At 38.2% G+C, this 6715-nt stretch overlaps 1 non-coding gene across 1 annotated transcript; it reads right to left on the bottom strand.

Moving 5' to 3' along the window:
- Positions 1 to 2099: 2099 nt before the first annotated feature.
- On the bottom strand, positions 2100 to 2206 carry LOC148576622 (small nucleolar RNA R71). The gene has a single exon (XR_015904719.1). It is a non-coding gene; the product is annotated as a small nucleolar RNA R71 (small nucleolar RNA).
- Between the last annotated feature and the right edge of the window lie 4509 nt (positions 2207 to 6715).

The following is a 6715-nucleotide window of genomic DNA, read 5'->3' on the forward strand; positions in this document are numbered from 1 at the left end:
TGGCTGGCTATTAAGCCATGCCTGACCCTTTGATTGGAGCTTTAGTTTAAAGAGCATAAGATTCCTGTAATTCATATTAAAAATTTTTGGAATCCTTATTTTTCTTTTTCAAAATGATTTTCGAAAAAAAAATTAAAAAAAAATACAAAAAAAATCATAAAATCATAAAAATAAAAAAATATTTCATGTTTCTTGTTTGAGTCTTAAGTCAAGTTGTAAGTTTGGTGTCAATTGCATATTCATCTTGCATTTTTTTCGAAAAATTCATGCATTCATAGTGTTCTTCATGATCTTCAAGTTGTTCTTGGTAAGTCTTCTTGTTTGATCTTGATGTTTTCTTGTTTTGTGTCTTTTCTTATTTTTCATGTGCATTTTTGCATTCATAGAGTCTAAACATGAAAGATTTCTAAGTTTGGTGTCTTGCATGTTTTCTTTGCATATAAAATTTTCAAAAATAAGTTCTTGATGTTCATCATGATCTTCAAAGTGTTCTTGGTGTTCATCTTGACATCATAGAGTTCTTGCATGCATTCCTTCTTTTGATCCAAAAAGAAAAGAGAAAAACATGAAAATGATGTTTTAAAATTTTCTCTCTCATCATTGAAAATTCAAAAATCAAAAAAATATCTTCTCCTTTTTCTTCTCATAAATTCGAAAATTTGAGTTGACTTTTTCAAAAAATTTTAAAATCTAGTTGTTTTTATGAGTCAAATCAAATTTTCAATTTAAAAATCTTATCTTTTTCAAAATCTTTTTCAAAAAATCAAATCTTTTTCATTTTTCTTAGTTATTTTTGAAAATTTTAAAAATATTTTTCAAAAATCTTTTTCTTAATTTTATATCATAATTTTCGAAAATAACATCACCAATTAATGTTTTGATTCAAAAATTTCAAGTTTGTTACTTGCTTGTTAAGAAAGATTCAAACTTTAAATTCTAGAATCATATCTTGTGATTTCTTGTGAATCAAGTCATTAATTGTGATTTTAAAAATCAAATCTTTTTCAAAACTAATTTCAATCATATCTTTTCAAAAATATATTATTATCTTATCTTTTTCAAAAATTTGATTTCAAAATATCTTTTCTAACTTCCTAACTTCTTATCTTTTCAAAATTGATTTTCAAATTTGTTTCAACTAACTAACTAACTTTTTGTTTGTTTCTTATCTTTTTCAAAACCACCTAACTAACTCTCTCTCTCTCTAATTTTCAAAAATATCTTCCCTCTTTTTCAAAATTTCTTTTTAATTAACTAATTATTTTAATTTTTGATTTTAATTTTCGAAAACTACTAACCTTTTTCAAAAACTATTTTCAAAAAATCACTAACCCTTTTTCAAAACTAATTTTCAAAAATCCTTCTCCCTCATCTCCTTCTAATTATTTATTCATCTACTAACACTTCTTTTTATCTCACATCATTGCTCCTATCCTTACCCTTGTGTTTGGATTCTTCATTCTTCTTCACCCCTATTCCCTTTCTTCTTCTACTAACAATAAGGAACCTCTTTACTGTGACATAGAGGATTCCTCTTCTTTTCTTGTTCTCTTCTCTTTCTTATGAGTAGGAACAAGGAAAAAGGCATTCTTGTTGACGCTGATCCAGAACCTGAAAGGACTCTGAAGAGGAAACTAAGAGAAGCTAAATTACAACAATCCAGAGACAACCTTATTGAAAATTTCGAACAAGTAAAGGAGATGGCAGCCGAACCCAACAACAATAATGCAAGGAGAATGCTTGGTGACTTTACTGCACCAAATTCTAATTTACATGGAAGAAGCATCTCCATTCCTGCCATTGGAGCAAACAACTTTGAGCTGAAACCTCAATTAGTTTCTCTGATGCAGCAGAACTGCAAGTTTCATGGACTTCCATCTGAAGATCCTTTTCAGTTCTTAACTGAATTCTTGCAGATATGTGATACTGTTAAGACTAATGGAGTAGATCCTGAAGTCTACAGGCTCATGCTTTTTCCTTTTGCTTTAAGAGACAGAGCTAGAGTGTGGTTGGACTCTCAACCCAGAGATAGCCTGAACTCTTGGGACAAGCTGGTCACGGCTTTCTTAGCGAAGTTCTTTCCTCCTCAAAAGCTGAGTAACCTTAGAGTGGATGTTCAAACCTTCAAACAGAAAGAAGGTGAATCCCTCTATGAAGCTTGGGAGAGATACAAAGGACTGACCAAAAAGTGTCCTTCTGACATACTTTCAGAATGGACCATACTGGACATATTCTATGATGGTCTGTCTGAATTAGCTAAAATGTCATTGGATACCTCTGAAGGTGGATCCATTCACCTAAAGAAAACGCCTGCAGAAGCTCAAGAACTCATTGACATGGTTGCTAATAACCAGTTTATGTACACTTCTGAGAGGAATCCTGTGAATAATAGGACACCTATGAAGAAGGGAGTTCTTGAAATTGATACTCTGAATGCCATATTGGCTCAGAATAAAATATTGACTCAGCAAGTCAATATGATTTCTCAGAGTCTGAATGGAATGCAAGCTGCATCCAACAGTACTCAAGAGGCACCTTCTGAAGAAGAGGCCTATGATCCTGAGAACCCTGCAATAGCAGAGGTAAGTTACTTAGGTGAACCTTATGGAAACACCTATAACTCATCATGGAGAAATCATCCAAATTTCTCATGGAAGGATCAACAAAGGCCTCAACAAGGATTTAATAATGGTGGAAGAAATAGGTTTAACAACAGTAAACCTTTTCCATCATCCACTCAGCAACAGACAGAGAACTCTGAACAAAATACTTCTAATTTAGCAAACTTAGTCTCTGATCTATCTAAGGCCACTGTGAGTTTCATGAATGAAACAAGGTCCTCCATTAGAAATTTGGAAGCACAAGTGGGCCAGCTGAGTAAAAGGATCACTGAAATCCCTCCTAGTACTCTCCCAAGCAATACAGAAGAAAATCCAAAAGGAGAGTGCAAGGCCATTGAATTGATCACCATGGCCGAACCTATAAGGGAAGGAGAGGACGTGAATCCCAAGGAGGAAGACCTCCTGGGACGTCCAGTGATCAATAAGGAGCTTCCCTCTGAGGAACCAAAGGAATCTAAGGCTCATCTAGAGACCATAGAGATTCCATTAAACCTCCTTATGCCCTTCATGAGCTCTGATGAGTACTCTTCTTCTGAAGAGAATGAAGATGTTACTGAAGAGCAAGTTGCCAAGTTCCTTGGTGCAATCATGAAGCTGAATGCCAATTTATTTGGTAATGAGACTTGGGAAGATGAACCTCCCTTGTTCACCAATGAACTAAGTGATCTGGATCAACTGACATTGCCTCAGAAGAAACAGGATCCTGGAAAGTTCATAATACCTTGTACCATAGGCAACATGATCTTTGAAAAGGCTCTGTGTGACCTTGGTTCAGGGATAAACCTCATGCCCCTCTCTGTAATAGAGAAACTGGGAATCTATGGGGTGCAAGCTGCTAAAATCTCATTAGAGATGGCAGACAATTCAAGAAAACAGGCTTATGGACAAGTAGAGGACGTGTTAGTAAAGGTTGAAGGCCTTTACATCCCTGCTGATTTCATAGTCCTGGATACTGGGAAGAATGAGGATGAATTCATCATCCTTGGAAGACCCTTCCTAGCCACAGCAAGAGCTGTGATTGATGTTGACAGAGGTGAATTAGTCCTTCAATTGAATGAGGACTCCCTTGTGTTTACAACTCAAGGTTACCCTTCTGTAAACATGGAGAGGAAGCATAAAAAGCTTCTCTCAAAACAGAGTCAACCAGAGCCCCCACAGTCAAACTCTAAGTTTGGTGTTGGGAGGCCACAACCAAACTCTAAGTTTGGTGTTGAACTCCCATATCCAAACTCTAAGTTTGGTGTTGGGAAGTCTCAACAATGCTCTGAACATCCGTGAGGATCCATGAGAGTCCACTGTCAAGCTATTGACATTAAATAAGCGCTTGTTGGGAGGCAACCCAATTTGTATCTAATTTTATTTTTCTTGTTCTTTCATGTTTTATTAGGTTCATGATCATGTGGAGTCACAAAATAAATATAAAAATTGAAAACGGAATCAAAAACAACAGAAGAAAAATCACACCCTGGAGGAGGATCTCACTGGCGTTTAAACGTCAGTAAGAAGCATCTGGCTGGCGTTCAACGCCAGAACAGAGCATGGTTCTGGCGCTGAATGCCCAAAATGGGCAGCATCTGGGTGTTTGAACGCCAGAAGTGCACCCTGGAGAAGAGCTGGCGCTGAACGCCCAGAACAAGCATGGTTCTGGCGTTCAACGCCAGAAATGGGCAACAAATGGGTGTTCAACGCCCAGAACAAGCACCAATCTGGCGCTGAACGCCCAGAGTTGTGTGCAAGGGCATTTTGCATGCCCAATTTGGTGCAAGGTTGTAAATCCTTGAGCACCTCAGGATCTGTGGACCCCACAGGATCCCCACCTACCTCCACTCACTTCTTCTCACCCCTCTTTCACACAATCCCATAAACACTCTTCCCCAAAACTCTTCACCAATCACCTCAATCTCTCTTCCCTATCACCACTTCACCACTCACATCCATCCACTCTTCCCCATAAACCTACCTCATAAACTCCACCTACCTTCAAAATTCAAAATCAATTCCCCACCCAAACCCACCCTATATGACCGAACCTTACCCCCCTCCCTTCCCTATATATAGCCCTCCATTCTTCCTCATTTTCACACAACACAACCCTCTCTTCTCTTCGTGGCCGAATACACCACTCCCTCCTCTCCTCCATATTTTCTTTTTCTTCTTCATCTATTCTTTCTTCTCTTGCTCGAGGGCGAGCAAAATTCTAAGTTTGGTGTGGTAAAAGCATAAGCTTTTTGTTTTTCCATTACCATTGATGGCACCCAAGACCGGAGAATCCTCTAGAAAAGGGAAAGGGAAGACAAAAGCTTTCACCTCCGAGTCATGGGAGATGGAAAGGTTCATCTCCAAAGCCCATCAAGACCACTTCTATGATGTTGTGGTCAAGAAGAAGGTGATCCCCGAGGTCCCTTTCAAGCTCAAGAGAAATGAGTATCCGGAGATCCGACATGAAATCCAAAGAAGAGGTTGGGAAGTTCTAACAAACCCCATCCAACAAGTCGGCATCCTAATGGTTCAAGAGTTCTATGCTAATGCATGGATCACTAGGAACCATGATCAAAGTAAGAACCCAAACCCAAAGAATTATATTACAATGGTTCGGGGGAAATACTTAGATTTTAGTCCGAAAAATGTGAGGTTGGCGTTTAACTTGCCTATCATGCAAGGAGATGCACGCCCCTACACTAGAAGGGTCAACTTTAATTAAAGGTTGGACCAAGTCCTCATGGACATATGTGTGGAAGGAGCTCAATGGAAGATTGACTCCAAAGGCAAGCCGGTTCAATTAAGAAGACTGGACCTCAAGCCTGGGCTAGAGGATGGTTGGAGTTCATCCAACGCTCCATCATCCCCACTAGCAACCGATCTGAAGTTACTGTAGATCGGGCCATCATGATTCATAGCATCATGATTAGAGAGGAAGTAGAAGTTCATGAAGTCATCTCCCTTGAATTCTACAAAATAGCCGAAAAGCCCTCTCTTTGGGCAAGGCTAGCTTTTCCTCATCTTATTTGCCATCTATGTTACTCAGCTGGAGCTTCCATAGAAGGAGACATTCCCATTGAGGAAGAGAAGCCCATCACTAAGAAAAGGATGGAGCAAGCAAGAGAGCCCATTCATGGATCTCAAGAGACGCATGAAGCTCATCACCATGAGATCCCGGAGATGCCTCAAATGCATTTTCCTCCACAAAACTATTGGGAGCAAATCAACACCTCCCTAGGAGAATTAAGTTCCAACATGGGACAATTAAGGGTGGAACATCAAGAGCACTCCATCATCCTTCATGAAATAAGAGAAGATCAAAAAGCAATGAGGGAGGAGCAACAAAGACAAGGAAGAGACATAGAAGAGCTCAAGGACATCATTGGTTCCTCAAGAAGGAAACGCCACCATCACTAAGGTGGACTCATTCCTTGTTCTTACATTCTCTATTTTTCGTTTTCTCTATGTTAAGTGCTTATCCATGTTTATGTCTTCATTACATGATCATTAGTCTTTAGTAACTCTGTCTTAAAGTTATGAATATCCTATGAATCCATCACCTCTCTTAAATGAAAACTGTTTTAATTCAAAAGAACAAGAAGTACATGAGTTTCGAATTTATCCTTGAACTTAGTTTAATTATATTGATGTGGTGACAATGCTTCTTGTTTTCTGAATGAATGCTTGAACAGTGCATATGTCTTTTGAAGTTGTTGTTTAAGAATGTTAAATATGTTGGCTCTTGAAAGAATGATGACAAGGAGACATGTTATTTGATAATCTGAAAAATCATAAAAATGATTCTTGAAGCAAGAAAAAGCAGCAAAGGACAAAGCTTGCAGAAAAAAAATAGCGAAAAAAAATAGAAAGAAAAAGAAAAAGCAAGCAGAAAAAGCCAAAGCTCTTAAAACCAAGAGGCAAGAGCAAAAAGCCAATAACCCTTAAAACCAAAAAGGCAAGGGTAAATAAAAAGGATCCCAAGGCTTTGAGCATCAGTGGATAGGAGGGCCTAAAGGAATAAAATCCTGGCCTAAGCGGCTAAACCAAGTTGTCCCTAACCATGTGCTTGTGGCGTGTAGGTGTCAAGTGAAAACTTGAGACTGAGCGGTTAAAGT

This window comes from Arachis ipaensis, chromosome B1 (assembly GCF_059453495.1).
Source record: "Arachis ipaensis isolate K30076 ecotype BB chromosome B1, ASM5945349v1, whole genome shotgun sequence".
NCBI classification, from domain to species: domain Eukaryota; kingdom Viridiplantae; phylum Streptophyta; class Magnoliopsida; order Fabales; family Fabaceae; genus Arachis; species Arachis ipaensis.